The following is an 18,108-nucleotide window of genomic DNA, read 5'->3' on the forward strand; positions in this document are numbered from 1 at the left end:
GGGGACGTGGCGCCCGCAACGGGCGGCGTCTGCCGGGCCGTGAGGGCCGGGCCGGGCCGGGCCGGGCTGTGAGGGCAGCGCCGTCCAGTGCTGCGGACTGATCCGCTCTGCTGGTTTTATGTGTGTGAGGGAAAACGGCGCCGGCCGTTAACGACGTGGTTTTGAATCGTCTGCACTTCAAATAGTACTTGTAATTAGTGACTAATTGGCAGTGCGCGCCTGGCGCTTGGTTGTGTTCTGCCAAACCGCGTTGTGCGAAGCGGCATTAAGAGCTGTGCAGTTTTTGGCTGAGGTGGAGTTAATTTTCTCCGCCATAGAGCATATTTTGGAATTGTGCTGGAGACCCTGGTAATAACTCGGGGCGATAAGTGCCCACCTTGCCTTTGCTTCAAGACCTCATTGCCTGGCTGTTTGAAATTAGAGACCTGATTCACATAGTTTTAAAAAATTTTCAAACACTTGAGTTAGCTTTTCCAAGTCATGTGGAAAGGCACAGAGCATAATATCTGTATGAATTATATTAGCAGCAAGGTGTAAACCATGCAGGCCATTCTGGTTTTCTTCTGTAGTTTGAAATAAGAAAGCAAGTACCCCAAAAGATGAGTGTATGATGTTTGAAAGTTGACCCTCCCTGCCTCCACAGTGGTATAGAAATATTTCATCAGGCATTTGCTATAGGGAAATTAATAATATTTTATTTATTTGTAATAATATTTTATTTATTTATTATATCTAACAACTATATCGTCATTACAAAAATATATGTGATGTGTAAATACACATTTTTGGGGTTTTTTTTTGCAACAGTCCAAAATATATTCATGTCATGGCATCCTTAACGGCTCGAATGAACAAATGTAAAAATACTGTAACTAAGTCCTTACGTTTTGCTGCTGGGTTATTTAAATTTCTTACAAATGCAGCATGTTAGTCTGAGATTGTATTTTCAGCTCTGTCACCTTCCGTGTAGCCTTACACAAATTACTCCAATTCCCTTTCTAGTCTCTGTCAAAGTCTATCCAGATTGTAATTTTTTTCTAGAGTAGTATTATGAGATTTTAATGCTTTTTTGTCTACCATTCTCTGAATTTGAATTTATTTTCACTTTTTCTTGGTTTTCCCAGGTTTATTTGCCTTGGATTTCCTTGTGCTGATTACCGAAGTTGATAGAAATTTTTGCCACTGCAGGTTTAATCTAAGCCAGCTGTTATAGAAATGAAATTAAAGAAAAATGTGCTATATTAAATTAAAACACCTGCAAGTTAATGATTTTTCTCTAAGAAACAATTTAATTTAATAATTTCCTATTTAAGCACAAAGTTTTAGTACATGAAGGTGCACTGGGAGGAAATATTACATCAAAGATGTGCTTTAGCTGTTCTTGCTACAGCCAGCAACATTTCTTTATGTTATGACAATTCACATTGCCATTTACACAACTATTTGTATGAAGGCTTGCTGTGGCTTTGCAGCTAAAATACAACATCCACCCTGAGTATTTCTCAGAGACACGGGGCTGAAACTTTCTGAAAGCACAGCTGTGCATCAGATTTGGAAGCTGGGATCTCAAGACAAACCATACTAGTGCAGAAGGAGCAAGAACTGGAAGAGGGGAAGACAGATTGAAACAGAATAAAATGAGGAACAGGAGGACTTGGCCTTAGTGGACCGGGAGACAAGGTCAAAAAGTTGGGTAGAGGGTGCTGGAAGGGTAACATGAGAATTGTGAAGCAGGGCAGAAAGAAAGAAATGTTTTTCCTCAAGCAATGAAGTAGGAGCCAGAACTGTTTGAGTGAGATGAGAATGAGGACCCCAGGGAGAAGGGAGAGAGGACTGAAGGTAGGTCAGGCAGGAACAAGCACGCAGAGCATCGGGCTTGTTGTGGGAGGGAGAGGGGAGGATCTTTGCTGCTTTCCATAGTCTGGAGCTTCTCAGACCAACCTGTGTAGTTGTCAGTGCTCATAATTACTGCTTTCCTCAGGAGACAGGGGCCTGTGCCAATGCTAAGTTTCTATGCTTGCAGAAGAATTATAGAGGTGTCAGTATGATACCATAGGATAGATTTTAATTTTCAGATAATATTCTTAAATTGTTGCAAGAAAAGCTAAAGGAAGACAAAAATCCAAAATGAAAAGAAATGCATAAGTAAATAAATTGAGATTTGTAGAATCAAGTACCTAAATGAGGAGATTCCATAAAGTTTGTAAGTGGTACTTCAGTTTTGTGAAAGAGTGCGATGGTTTCTTTGGCAAATGTAAAGCAACATGCATTTTTCCAGCTATGGCACTGCCATAATATTAGTAACAATCACAGCATCAAGAGAGTCAGTAAAGATGGAAAAGACCCTTAAGATCAAGTCCAACCATCAACTTAGCACTGGCCATGGAAGTGTTCAAAAATGTGTGGATATGGCACTTGAGGACATGGTTTAATAGTTCGCCCTGGGCAATCTGTTCCAATCCTTTACAATGTCTTCCATGAAGACATTTTTCCTAATATCCAGTGTAAATCCCCACCCTGGCAGAACTTGAGGCCATTTCCTCTCATCCTGTTACTTGTTACCTGGGAGAAGAGACTGGCACACACCTGGCTACAGCCTCCTTTCACAGGTAGTTGTAAAGAGCAGTAAGGTCTGCCTCCTTTTCCCCAGGCTAAACAATGTCCTGCTCAATTATGCCAAATACAAGAAACAGAGAGGCATTCTTAGTGACTGGCAGTGAAATGCCGGGATTTTTTACTCACTTAGTCATTTCCAGCAGGCCGGTTGTTTGTACCAGCATGCACAAATGGCAGCAACAGTGGGAAACTTTGTCGGAAAACAGGCAGAGGTTTTACAAAAAGCTGGCTGTGGAGTCACTTCCTTTGCCAATTCAGCCACGCCTGGTGCTGACACACTTTCCCCAGAGACTGTAGCAAAGTCAAGTCTCTACTGGAAAATGAGTGAATGACAGCATCACAGGGCACTGAAATATAGCAGCACACTGAGGGAAGAGTAAATAAAACATGTTGTTTAGGATATTTCTTGTTTTAATGTGTTTTGAAGACTGGTGGATGCTGTAGAATAGAAGTATTTTTGTGGGGGATTCCACCACATACCTCTTCAGTTCATGGGTAAGAGCTGGTAATAGACATCTTAAGTCTCTGTGACATTAACCAGCACAATCAAGAAAGAGAACTCTCCAGCTACTACAAATTTTAACTAAAATAGCAAGCAGAAAGAAGCTATGTCTTTTGTGGTGATGATGCAGGCAAAAAAAAAAAAAAAGCCAGCCAAAAATAGGAAAAAGTCCTTTACAAATCCCAAAGACTAAGTTAAAAACACAACCTGAAGAGAATAGTTAGGGAAGTATGCAAAAGCATGCGTATGACAGCTGTTTTCAGTGGCAGTTGGGCATTCACAGCGCTTTTGACAGTAATACCAGGTTCTTATGTTTTGTCCTTTGTAGCCCAAAGTATGTTCAGTAAGGAGTCTTTTTTAAAAATAAACAGTCTGTTGAACTATGATTAGGACACCATTTTTGTCAGTTTTGAAAATGCTCACCAGTACTAAACAGATGGCTGTAGTTTTGGTGCTTTTGCTTGGGGCCTTCAGCAGAATTTTGTGTTCTTTCTGAAAATACTGCCACACATAGAAAAGCAATTTTTGGGTTCAAGTCAATGGGAAATTATAATACTGCAACCTAGGGTCACTCAGCATTTGAAAGGCAGCTAGCTGCACTGCCACATGATTTCTGCTGTCATTTCCAGCACTCATATGCACATACATGCTGTAAATCCTGGGAAGTACCATAATCTGCTCTGTTTGGCTACAGGGTAGGCAAAACTCTTTCAGTGAACAGGGTTTTGCCCAATTTATAGACAGGCATCAAGTCAATGAAAACTACCAGCTGATTTTGATAATGCATCCAAGATAGTTTTGCCTCAAAGCAGGGAGTTGTTTTGAAATTTTGATTGTTTTATTTCAGCAATATGTTTTAAAATTTTGCTATTTTTAAACCTGAAAAACCATGGGGAAATAAAATAATTTTCTCTTTTATCTTCTTATTTTTATTTTTCCCCCCTGCCAGTTAATAAAAATATCAGTTATCCATATAGTTCTAATCCTTTGTGATATTTTTAGTGTGCCTTAATTTCTGAGAAATGATAAAACAAACCTAAGGATTTACTTAGAAATTTGACCCTTCACTTTGACTTTTTGAGTTTGCAGATCCTTATTTGTATATGTTGCTGCCTACTACTTAAAAGAATGGTCTTAGTCTAATGCAGCCAGTTGGGAAAGTTCCTTGCTTTTTTACTCATGTGGAAATATGTAAAGCTTTTAGCAAAAGTCAAATAAAGCCATTTTAGTTCTGTCTCACTTTTATGCCAGACTGAGAAAAGGGTGCTGGGTTTAGGACTGTGCTTTGTTAGGAAATTTCCAGAGATTGTGTGGAATATCACCCAAAAAGGTGATTTTATTTTAATGTGCAGACTTGGGAAAATAGTTTGTGTAAGTGACCAAGCAAATAAATTTGGGGCAAGGAGTAATTTGCTTTAGTAATGATTTTCTACCCTTCTGTTACCAATTGTCATTGTATTGACTCAATAAAGTCACTTGGGTTGAAGTGTTTGCTGATTTCTCTGTATCTCGATGGTCTGATTAATTCCATTTTGCTACTCTAACTGTACTCTTATTCTGACAAGGAACTCAAATTTATTTGCTTTTTTGATTTACTAATTCAATTTTCCAGGAAAACCTGTATAATTAATTTTTTTTTTTTAGGGTTTGAAAAAGTTTCCATTGGGTCAAACATAAATTTGTTGAGTGTTAAAAGTTTCTGAATTGAATCACAATGTAATTGTAAGACTCAAATGCTCTTTTTTCTTAGTGTTTTATTAGATTTCCTTGAACATATTTCTGATAAAAAAGCATGCTACGGATCTTTCTCACGAGAAAGGTAGAATGATGATGTTTTCAGAAAGAAATGTTGCAGTGTTACATTGCCACTCTTATATTATATTGTCATGAAGTTCAGACTTCTAAGCTGTTATCAAATATTAAATCAGCATGAAAAGCAATTTCTCAGTATGATGGATTACTACTGAGATATGAATCAAATTCAGGAGGCTTGTAGCAAATTAAGAAATTGTTCTGTATGCCTTTTTCACAAAAACAGTCTGTTACTCTGTTAATATCTATCTTAGCTATGGCTGCTTTTTACATTTGCTTCTCCCCACTCTACAATATTATTTTAGCTGTTAAGTTTTAGACATGGCGCATGCTAGAGTGACATAATTTGTTGTAGGTTTCTTTTCTTTGAAGAACAGGTTGCTGTTTGCCATACAGCTGAAGTAAAAATTTATATTGAGTTCACATGAGAATTCTGCCTTTAAGGAAACCCAAATGGAAACTGCTATCACAATATATCCTCACATTAAGCTAAAATTTATTGCTTTTCATTAAGTGAAAATAAGATTATATAAAAATGGCTTTACCACTATATACTAAAAGGAAAATAAAGGAATAAATGTGTATGAGTTTCCAGAGGCTTTGCCTTGCAAAATATTAATTCTTCCTCCAATGCAGTGCACTGCAGTTCTGCTTTAAAATGCTACCCATGGTGATACTGCCACAGAAGTATTCTGATATGGAGGATTACCAAAGCAATTTATAGATTCAATGGAAGAAAGGTAGAAAGGGGGGAGGAAGAAGATGGAAGAAGAAAGAGAGCAGGGAAGAGAAAAAAAAGAAGGAAACTAGGGAGGAATATGTCTGCTTCAACAGAGAAAGTAAATTTCATCTTTTGGAGGTTTTTTATCCAAAAAGACCAGTGTTCTGTGTAAAGGCGATAATTTTCATTATCCACTGTCTTAGAATGGGTAAGCAGAAGTACAGAAAATTAAGTTGCCAAGACAGAACTAGTGGCAGAGATGAAAACAGAAGGCACTGCCAGTGCCCCTTGGGGCATGGTTGTCTCGATTGTCTCATTAATCTGGGACTTACTGAAGAAACAGTGTATTTTATCATGATAGAAAATGGGCTCATCAGTGCTGCCCACTTAGAGAGTGTCTTGTTCTTGTAGCTCTGTAGAAGACAAGGCTTTCCTCCACTTGAGATAAATGTGCAAAACCTCTTGCAGTTTAGGACTCTCATCACAGCCTCAGGATCAGTGTGAGTGGGGGCTGTGATTGCTCCTGGGAGTTACTGGTGTTCATACCAAATGAGGCTCAAGAGAATTAGATGTTGCACTCAGCAAGTGGGTCTTACTCACTCCTCTCTTCCTTTGTTTCCCATCCCATTCTGTCTTACAGATTTGTAAGCTGTGCAAGCTGTGCTGTTTCAAAAAAGGAGGGAATTAATGTTGGCTTAAAAGTGAAAATGAAAAAAGTCAAGCTGATTTAACTTCTTAGTGTTTACAAACACATTGGATTTGGTGGGGGTTTTTCTACATTTTATTTCTGAAAACAGTTATCATCAATGTGGGGGTTTTGTGGTTGTGATGGAAACTAAGAACCTGGCTAACCGCAAGCCTTGCAGTAAGCCCTTAGTACAGAACTGATGGTTGCTTACTGTCCATATTTCATATTTAAAGTTAGATACCATGGTAAATAACATCACACTTCATTTATTTCAGCATCTTCAGGTTCTTTCTAATTTTTCACAGAAGCTTTGTTGGCTTGAGGGGGAGTTTTGTATGTCCACAAGTAAGTTGCCTCTAGCTTCTAGGAAATAACTTCTTAAGATTGTAGTTTGACTGCTGCAGGTGCTAAAGAGCGCAACCTCATCATAGGTCAGCACCTTTCAGTCCCTGACAGTGTGGTGTCTTTCAGCTTAGATACAAACAGCCACTCCTAAGGCAGGAGTGAAGTTGATACTTGGCTTCCCCCAGCACCAGTACCTGACACAGGTTTTGCCTGGCTCTGCTTTATCCTTCTGATGCACCCAGACCTATTCCAAAAGACACTTTTTCTTCTGGAAGAGCCTTAGTGCCTTGGTTTCAGACCTAAGATTTCTGTTAACTTTGCAGCAAACATATCAATTGCAAAGTTCTGGTCTTTACACTCTGCATTATTTATTTATGTTGCTTCCAGAGAATGTTAAGTAATATGCAACAAGAAATTATATATTGTGCTGTATGTTTAGTCCAAATGTGTCTTTGTCTAGAGTAATGTAGTAATTTTTAATCTTTGAACTGATCTGAACACATACCTCAATTGCAAATTTACCCAATAATTTTCCTTTAGAAACATTACTTTATGTTTCAGAGAGAACTAATTGCTAAACAGCAAAATCCCTTTTCAGTTGAATTCTAGATGCCAGATTTTCAACTATAATTCTTCACTCTTATTAGAAGGAGTCTCGGTGTGTCAACATTCTTATTGATGCTTTCTGCTGAATGCTTTGTTATAAACTGAACATAATTAAATGTAAGTAGACTGGTATTTCATCACAGCTCAAGGGTATAAGGCTAACACATTTTTTCTCCTGTTATCTCTCCAGTCCTCTTTCTTCTTACATGAAAAGAATGCAAAGTATCAGCATTCTTTAAGTTTGGGAAGTTTTATGACCTCTCCTTAGGAAGCTGCAGCATCTGAACGGTGGTGGAAGGGCTGTTTTGCTTTTCAGTTGTGTCCCAGAATTATGTCAATTTTAATGAGTATATTTTCAAAGTGCTTGCTGGCTGAGAGATAAAGGTTATATGATGTTTTTAGAATATATATCTATATTTTATTTTTTCTTTGCACAAATATTGTTTATTTAGCAGTTTTCATTTTTTCCCTGCTGTTCAGATTACATAATTTAAATTCTTTTTTTTTTGTTGTTTTTTTTTTGTTGCTAGTAGTACAATTTTTTTATACTTTCCACAGAAATCTAGTTTTATGTTCACCAATTAGCCTGTGTTAAAAATTTATCAAAATATTATTAGAATATTTTTCATGCTGGTGCTGTGTCAGTCTGGGATGGTGGTAATTCTCATCATAACTGCCCTTATGGTCCTGTGTTTTGGATTTGTGAACAAAGCAGTGTTAACAGTGTTTGGGCTTTGCTGAGCAGTGCTTGCAAGTCTTTCTCTATTTCCCACTGTGTGCCCCTCAGTAAGAGGGAGAAATAGAAGTGAGCGGGTCTGTGGGTGCCTGGCTGTTGGCCCAGGTCATCCCACCAGAGTGCAGACTGGGAAGCTGAGTCCCAGCTTCACCGTGTCTTAGGTGACTCTTGCCAAAGTCACCTTTGTACCTTTTGCTGCTTGTGCCAAAGATGATTGCCCTGTCAGCCACTGAAAGGCGCTGACCTATGATGAGCCTGTGCTCATGGCAGCTCTTTAGCACCTGTAACATTCAACCCTACAGTCCTAAGTGGCTTCCAGGAAAATTTGTTCCCCAACTTCTCCATACAAGGCTGAATGGCCTGTTTTCTCTGGATCTTCCTTCTTGAAGGGGGGTGTGACATTTACTTTCTTTTGTCTTCAGAAATCCATTTGTGATTGCCACGCCCTTTCAAAAGTGATAAAGAACTTGCAATGACAGCAGACAGCTGTCCCAGCACTATGGAATGCACCCCATCAAGTCTCATATGCTGGCTTAAGTGATTCCTAGCCCTGCTAGTTACCCTTTACCGTGAGTAATGCTTCAATTGCACGGACGATTATTTTCTGGCATACCTGACAGAAGAACATGTCAGTAAAAACTGAGGCAAAAAAAGAGCATTAAGTACCTCGCCTTCTCTATATCCTTTGTTAGTGCCTGCCACCACATTTTTGTGCAGTACTGTTCTTTCTTCCCTCCCTTTCCAGCTAAAACCTGAGGACAGTAAGATGCCAGAAGCTTTCCACTTCCCATTTCAGTGCCTGTAGTGCACTGTGATGAATTACCAGAGGCAGTACCAGCCACCAGGCAACACACTGACATTGCTTTCTTGAAGAAATACTGTCCCTGGGTCTTGAATGCCAACAAAATTGGAATAATGGTGTTGGTCTGGTAATAGCTGAATTACCAATTTGGTGTTACAATTTGCAAGCCATGTTACAAGGCCATGGGGAAAAATGTCTGATACTGCCAGGTCAAGGAAAATGTATATCAACAAGCACATTGAGGGTCACCACCATCATTTATGGACACTGTGCGAGGGTAATATGTGGGCTGAATGGATCATTCTGAATTCAACACATTCTGTTGTCAATATCTGTGCTAGAGGACTAACGAGTCCCATAGTCCTCTTTTCAGAGACCTCATTTATTATTTTTTATAGGCCATTTCTTTCCAATTCTACTGATTTTTAATTCTTGGCTGTTATAGTATTGCTGGTTTCCCCTGAAGGACAAGTCTGCTAGAAATATTGTCTCTTAGGGTCATCCTGAAACAGCCTCAAGTTTATACAGGTTACCTGGGGAAGTTCTGCCTCTCCAAACTACCTCATCCTTTTGTCCAAAGGTTAGTGCTTCTTCCTTGACCTTATCATCTACTCCTTATCATCCTGCTTGCCCTCTCCCATGGAACAAACTTACCTTGGTTTCCAAACCTGTGTCTAACACAGGTTTGAGAGTTTATAACCCTGAAAGACAGTGCTCTGCACTGAAACTGAACTACACTTCCACTGTCATTAGCAGCAGCCATAAGTCATGTTCATGCTACCATCCCCTGTACATCAGTTAATTCCTGTTTAAATTCAATTAAAAATTCAAAATGCATTCTTCAAAACAGTCTATTAGGCATGCCTCTGCTTCTGTAATGCTTGATGTTGCCTCTGGCCTCTCCTTTCTCCTCTGTTGCTATCTGTTTCCAGTACAACAATGAAAATAGCTCCATGTGGTCCTCTTTCAAATGTCTTTACAGAAGATTAGCCAGTCCCCCATGTTGCTACTAGTTCCAAACACCTGATGAAGATCCCTTCCACCAACAGGTTGTTCAGGAAGAAATGCCCTGTTTCTTTGCCCTTCTCAGCCCCATATGTCAGTTAAATGCATGTTGTTTTGCCTGCTTCTGTTCACATAACCTTGGATTTTGGAGACAATCCTGGAATAAAGCTCTGCTGCATCAAACTCACCCTAGCAAATGAAATATATATGATAACAATACAGCTGCTTTTTCGTCTCATGGGCATTTATTGTATCTCATGACTCCCAAGTCTGTAAAGAAAAATAAAAACCCAACATTTAAAATACCAAGCAAAAAAATCTCACACTATCTCCAAATGCTTGCAGTCTGTCTCTTGGAAGTGGTTTTTATGGCCTATTGCTCATACTCCTTGTCCCACATGCATATTTCTGCTGTCCCTTCAGCTCTGCAAATGCTGAGAATCCAGCAAAGGTAACCTATGCCTGAGGAGGCTTCATCTGTTCTTGCAGTGGCTTTGGAGTGCTGTGGCAATGTCTCAGAAGTGCTGTGTGAGAACCTGCATGCTGCCCTGACCACTGTTAGCTGCAGCATGGACTGAAATGAATCAAACCCTGTGCTACAAATATGTGTCAGCTGGGGAAACTCTTCACACATCCCATGCCTGACTTATTCTGTGACTTCCCTGAGCTCAGTTGTGTCAGGGATTATATCTGACAGACAGATGTGGCATAGTCCATTGTTATGTTTGTATAAAACATGGGCAAAGCCTTAGATGAAATGAAACTTTCTTGTTAAAATTATAATATACACTGACTTCCAGAAGTATTTTCAGTTTTGATCAGGTAGGAAGAGAAGTGCATCAGCTGGTTGTAAACTCATTAACAGTTTTCTAATACTCAAGCCAATGAGATGACTATCAGGTTTGCCAGAAAGAAAGCAGCATTGTTATAGGGGCATGGGAAATTAATACTCAAGAAAAAGGTCCAAAGTGAAGAATCACTTTTTAAGAAGTGAAAGTTAAAAATTGTGTGGTAAGATTTGAGGAAATCACTGGGGTTAAAAAGATAATGGCATGGAAGTTCTAGGGAAACGTGCCATTGCTACTCCCCGTATGGAATGCAGTCAGCATGTCTGACCTCCCCCACGCAATACAATCCAAGGGGACTAAACAGATGATGGAGCAGAGTGGAGCCACCATGACCAGGCTCTGCCAAAACCCTTGCAGAGGAGAGAACTCAGGGGTACTTTCCAGCTGATAAACTGCACAGCAGCTGAAAACCAAGGGAGATAAAGGATGATGTCCTGCTGTTGTATCAGCAACAGTGGCAAAACCTTGGACTGACCCACGTCCCCTTCCCGAGGTTATCCTGAGATATCCAGCCCCAAGATATGACCACCTGGTCATACTTACTTACTAGTCATACTAGTAAGATGTATGACTAAAGTCACCCAAGCTCCACCTAAATGTAAAGAAATAGTGTAAAATAGAGGGAAGTGGGAGAAGACTCCATCTGGAATCAGTTGAAGGGCTAAACAAGTCTCCCCCATGGATATGCCCTTCTGGTAAAGAACTGTGTTCTCTGCATGCTGAATGATCATCTTCAGCAGCTTTTACTGGGGATTAGAGTGTCTTAGTATATTGCTTTGAATTACTCTATAGCATTGAGCATTTGCAGTCAGATATTATCACCAGCAATTTTAGAACCTTAAATTCTCACAATTTCATTTATGAAGAGTGTTATTCTCTAAACTGGTAATGTGAGTATTTCAAGGGTTCTGGCAGTCACTGGCAGTGGGTAAAGGTGTGGAGACCCAAGAGGAGTTTCTCTGCTTGGTGTATGACCCTGAACAAGTCAGTCTCTGATCTAGTGAACTGCTCACTGAAGGGAACCCCTAAGGGGATGCTGGCAGGCTGGTTGGGCACAAGAGTCTGAGCATTCCTGGGTCTTGGTTTTCCTTGACTAATCAAACATAAAGGGTTTGGGTAACTCTCTCTTTTTCATCTGGTAGAAAAAAAATTCATCCTTAAAATGTGTTTAAATCAACATGTTATGAAAGGTAACATTCTTTCCTGAGCCAAGATCCCCTTCCATGACCTCAGCCTGAGGATGTTTTCAGATTTTTCAAGACTGAATCTTCTGTCAAGAAGATGTGAATTTCTAGTCTCAGCTGCCTCATAATGGGCAACTGAGCCAACATAAATAATGACTAAAGACCTGCATGCATTTTCTATTTCCTTTTAGCACTTACACATCAGGAAATTCTGCAAGCACCTATTTTAAATTCTGTAAGCAAAGATTTTTTGCCTTTAGTTTAGGCTTCAGTTAAGGGTGATTTCAAGGTAAATAGCTAATGACTTGATCCCGTAGAGCTAACCTTAGAAACAGTTTACTGTAATATCCTTTCAATACCCAGCAGCCTGTACTTTTTTTTCCCATTTTTGAGCTTGTCAGACAGGAATTTAAGTGGAAGAAACATTGTCTGGTGACTTCAGCTAGTCAGGAAAGCACCAGAATAGTGGAGGAGAATATTTAACCTAAGAATTCTGCCAGTTTCGGTGTCAAAGCATTTCCTAATACTGAATGAAAAGATTTTTTAAAACATCGAGTTTCATAAAGTGAAAGGCATGCAGCACTGGGAGGAGCAGTAGGAAAATGGTCTGTTATAAATATTTGAACTCTTGCTGAGGTATCTTTTCTCCTTTGTCCTCCCTGGTATAGATAAAACTAACATCTCTATTCAGCTTAAAGAACCAGGTCAATCAACTACTGAACACAGAGTGTTTGTCACCTAGGGAAATGAATAATTAATGCAGCCTCACTAATCTGATATCAAAGGGAAGGAAATGTAATAGCAAATAGGCCTATGTGTAAGGGGGGAAAAAAGGAAAAAGCAGAATTCTATCAGCTCTGCTCAAGTGATTCACACACATGAACCTGAGCTGAGGGTGCAAACTGAAATGCTTAGTGAAAAGAGGCTGACTAAAAAACCAGAATAATTTCTTTTGCTGGGAAGAAAAGTGAGATGAAGGAAGAAAAGGTTTCTGAGCCTGTTCAAAAGAAAGCAAGGAAAGTATTTTCAGCTGAAGATTTTGGACTTAGAGATGAAATCACTGCTGCTAAGCTTGGCTATTCTCTAAGGTAATGAAAGATTCAGCCTGCTTGTATTTCTGTAACTTCTTCAGTATATCCTGCCTCTGAATGTAACTTAACCAAATTGAGAGGTATAAATCCATTTCATTTTCTATTCAGTGTCAGAATATTTATTTTTAATGGTTCTTTTTCTATTAAAAGGTAAGAATGTGTTGGGGGGATGGTGGGAGAATATTCTGAAGATATTCCTAGAAGCTTGGTTAAATTTTTGAAAGGCGATGCTGTAGTCCAAATGTTCAAAATTGTTTTAGAGCCTGTACAATTCACAGAGAAAGTGTGGAAAAAGAAGGGTAAAAAAGGAAACAGGAGCTGGTGAACAGGAAGTGTAACCACAAGAACATTTCTTGAGATTGTTGAGGTCCCCAGAAGCTGCAGTGAAATTTATGCAAGTTTCTGTTTTATGAAACAACTCAAAAGCTGAGCTTCCAATCAGAAGTGTGGAAAGGATGGGGAAATCAGAGTACAGTGGGAAGAATACTGTAGGGGACTTTATATACTTTTTTCTCATCTTGCTGTGTATATTTTAAAGCCTTTTATCCATTGGAAAGTTGTACCAGTCTGTTTAGGTGTGCAGTTTTAAATAAATATGATAGACATTCCTAATTAAGCTGAAACCAATTTCTTCTCTCTTTAATTCAGGACAATGAAAAACTTGCATAAGCTATATACAGTAAGAAGGTCTACACAAGAACCTTTGTTAAACAAGGTTGGTTTAAAAACTGGTTTAAATTGAATTAATGTATTTCTGTTGTGAGAAAGACTTCCTGCATGTGTATTGTCCCCATCAGAGGCCAACCTGATGCAAGTATTTCACAGCTGTTGAGAGACAACTGAGGATTCACCATTTTTCAGAGAAGTACTTTGAAAAAGAAGCGGGAAATAGTAAAATTTGTCTGTCTCATAAAACAATGACAACAAAAAAAAAAGTCAAATACCAGCACCTCAAACAAACAGGAAATTCCATATACAGCACAGAATTGGATGACAAAATCAGAAATAAAATGTGTTGAAAGACAGAAGGGCCTGTTCACCAAACAGATTTAAGGAAAGCAGGATCATTCATAAAGTCAGAGGAGTATCACATTTAGCTTGGCGAAGGAACCAGCTGACAAATTCAGAGAATTCAAAGCATGTCATATTTAACTCTCAGAAAGGTGAAAGAAGAGTTGGTGACACATCTTTGTTTTTAACAGGCTGAAGCTAAGTCAGAAAGACTGCTGTGTTTGCACATTGTAGGCAAAGGGCACGTGCAAAGTCGTGTTCATCCCTGCTCTGTTCAGCACAGAAGAGAACTGCAATCTGGACTTTAAAAAGATCACTGTTGCATTCTGCTGCGAGGTGGGTGGACCATAGGAAATCTGTTATGAGGGAAGGAAACTGAACTCCTTTCTCAAAAGGTTGATACGGAGATTTTCTCTTCTCCAGTGGTTCGTATATCTTTGTGAAAGCATAGTAAGCAGTAAAAGCTAGTCTGGGTAGAAGACAGACTGCTCAGATCTAGGAAATAAAGCAAAATACAGAATTTGAGAAGAAATAAATGACAAATTCTGCAATATTTTTAATGGAAAATTTCCTCCTTTTACAACCATCTGTATGTTGCAATGACGTGACCATGAGAGAATTATGAAAAGATAAAGTATATGAGATTCTTTCAATAACACAGAGTGGCAGTGAAGGGAGAAAAGCAATTCTGGTAATAAATGTAAGCTAGGGAAAGAAAGAAGGCATAGCTGAGAAATAAGAGAATCCATGGACTAAAAATACCTAGTGGTAGTAGTAGGAGACCATTACATGGCTGACTGCAGACTAATTGCATTTGTTCAGTCATTGTGAAAATGGATACAGATGGGATGCACAAGTTTGGAAATATCTTACTGCTAAAGAGAAAATAAAGCACGTTACGTGATAAGCCATTACCTAAGATGATGTTGGAGAGAACTCAGAAGATCATATGACTAAAGTATTCTTTTCTGCTTTAGCAGCTCTTTTAATTAAATTTACTAGTTCTTTTTTCCCCAACAAAAAGAAATGGAGGATGGTGATTGGGTGAGAAGAAGGAGGCTGATCTTAACTACTGAGATAGGTTTTTTTAGCCTGCTACTGAGTAAAGCTTCCTTGCTTGAAACTGAACTTAGTTTTGTGAAGTGCTAGAATTGGTTGTAGAGATTCAGTCTCTCAATGAGTGTTTTGCATTTTCTTCACTGCTGTGGTATTGCAAGTTCTTAGTGGGATGCCATTGGAGGCACAGTCCAGATTTTACAAGCTTTTTCTAAGTAGAAACAGCTGGGGAAACAGCTGATATCAACCTTAACAATTCCTCAGAGTTCTGAACACATTCCAGATTAAAAAGGAGAAAAAGAAAAGCCCAGACCTATCTTTTGTGTCTGATTTAATATACTGGTAATACTACTAGTGGCAACTGAAACTCACAGCTGTTACTCCTGACTGCTCTGATTTTATGAAATGGTTCCTGGAAAGTTATTTTGAGTCCCAGCAAATTTTATATTGGTCAGAGAGAAAGTATAAAGCATAAAAACTCTGTCTCCAGCTGCATAAACAACACAGTGGGGTCTTACTTTTCTCAAAATAGTAGGAGATGGCTGATGTATGCCAGGGAGGAAATCTGCCTTGCCAGTTAGTGTCCATCATGTCCCACAGTTCAGACAGATTTGCCACTCAGAGACTCCAGGCAGCCTTTGGGCCAGATGGCTGGCACATCATTCTCTGCAGCTGAGGAGGGACACGTGGTATCCTTCTCTGGAGCAATCATGAGAGGTACAGGGCACTGTGTTTCTCTGAGCAGGGTGACTGCGACATTTAGCAAGAGCCTCTCAGAGAGCTACTTCACTCTTCATCACTGCACCACAGGTAGATCAGCTTTACTGCATGCACTTTGCACTTTATTTGTCTCTTAAAACACCCTGACACAAAACTAGTACATGGGGTTTTTTTTGCGAAATGCTTTGAGGCTGCTGGATAAAAGCAGAAAGAAAATGCAAAAGACATTTTGTGAATAGATTTTAGTCTGAAGATTAAAATACTTCTGTGTGATGAGCAACTCTGAGGTATTTATGGTACTTTAGGCTCTCTCAATTACCCAAATAAAGAGGAAGTGTAAGCCCTTGAGCTGTGGTAATTTAGCACAAATTTTCATTCATTTTGACTAAATTGCTACAAACTTGCACAAGCCACATTAAGCCTGAAGAGCAGGAAACAGCAGCAGGAAGGACCTGTCAGTGAAGAACTTATGGCCTTTGAAAAAAATCCTAGAAAACCATAGAAAAGATTAAAATTGCACCACAGAAACTCAGAAAATTGAATTGCCAGGGGAAAAAGAGCTTATGAAGAAAAGAACAATAGGGAGGGGAGACTGAGCCAGTGATAGTAGTTTCAATGTTATTTAGAAGAAAGAGGAGGTCAGGCAGAGCAGTATACACCAAAGAATTGTGTCTGGAACTTCACAAATCAGAAGGAAGAGCGCACATACTTGCTAGCAATAATCCACTTTTTTCACATTTAGCTGACAGCAACAGGGAAGACTGAAAAAGCACTCCTGTGGGTACATAACTAAGAAAGTTTAGAGAGCATTGCTATTCACTCTGAGAAAGATGGATATTAAATATTTAAATAAATTTAAATGCAACTGTTCTGTTCTAAGTCAGAGAAAATCCGCAAGTCCATCAAAAATGCGTGTGAGTTTTGGAAGCAGGCTTTCCAAGGAAAGGACCTGAAAAGCAATTACCTGAGATGTAGTACCTAAACATCTGTCATGTCTGAAAACAGGGTGCTTAAGCTGGTATGACAAAGCCATTTTCCAAATATGTGAGTTGTGGCTGCAAAGGAGAGGCTCTCATTAATACTCACCGATGTGTGTCCTGTGGACTCCCAGCCTCTGTGTGTTCCTCCATCTGAGCCTACAAAAGACCAAGCAGAGATGCCTATAGCAGGTACATTTCTAACAGTGACTCCAGAACCATGGCTGGTCAGGCCAAACAAGAGCCACGCTTCCTGGTTAGAAGCAGGAGAGGTTAGAGAGGTTAGAGAGATTAGAGGTTAGAGCAGCTGTGTAGACGTCGTATGTGCCTACAAGTCTGGTTCTCTTTACCTTGATATCAGAGGTGGCCCTAAGCAAGTCACCTAATAATAATTATTTGGAGAGAATCAGATGAACCATAATGCCTAATGTCAGAGCTCTGAAGTTTCACTTATGCAGTTGGACATATTAACCTGAGTGGAAGCTTTTGCTAGGTAACAGAAATCAAAGATCCCATTTCCTCTGAAAAAACAAGTGGAAGATTCAAATCCACATCAGTGGTTTTCTAGAAGAACATTGTCAACAATGAGCAAACAGATCATTATCCCAGTGAAAAGGAGTAGGAGAGACTGCTCCTGCTGAGACTTGCCTCTTGGCTATACTGGCTGGAGCACACTTAACCTAAGGGTCCATGTTATATTTAGACACAATTGTTCGTCTGCAACTGTGTCTCTACCAATACATTAAACAGCACTAAACAGTCTTCTGTGGCCATGAGCTTTGTACATGTGGCATGGCTGGCTTGACCTGTGTGTATTCATGACATAGCAACTAGCCTTAAGTCTCCTCTGTGGGGTGTTTCTGTGACTCCAGGATGTAAATACCAGATTTCTGCGCACCTTTTACTTCATAGTGTCCTAGGCAAGGAGAGTGCTGAAAGGCAGCTGGTTATTGCTGAAACAGAAGCCATGTGTTGCATGCATTCTGATGGGGCATGAGAGTGTATAAAAATGGTTTCAATTGGACAGTCCCCTGCAAGTGTACTGAAGGACAGTGCAGGTCAAACAAGTGTGCTACAGTCTTGTCCATGCTGCCTGGTGTTCTTTTGTCTTTGGTTCAGCTGGCACAGAGGCTGTGGGTTGGTGTGGGCAAACCTGTGTTGGGGACCATGCTAAGCAATGTGGCACAGAGTCAGGCAGGCACAGAGTATACTTGAATGAGCCTCCAAACCTTGTTCTAGTATGGCGCACAAGTACAGTCAGAAAAGGATCACTCCATGTACAAGAGCAAAACTTCAAGCATCTAAGTAGTTTGACTGCTGGAAACAAAAATGTTCAATGGAATAAAAAGGAGCTTTTAAGAATCAGGTGCTTAAATTGTTTTCTGGCC

This window comes from Geospiza fortis, unplaced genomic scaffold (genome assembly GCF_000277835.1).
Source record: "Geospiza fortis unplaced genomic scaffold, GeoFor_1.0 scaffold281, whole genome shotgun sequence".
Classification (NCBI taxonomy): domain Eukaryota; kingdom Metazoa; phylum Chordata; class Aves; order Passeriformes; family Thraupidae; genus Geospiza; species Geospiza fortis.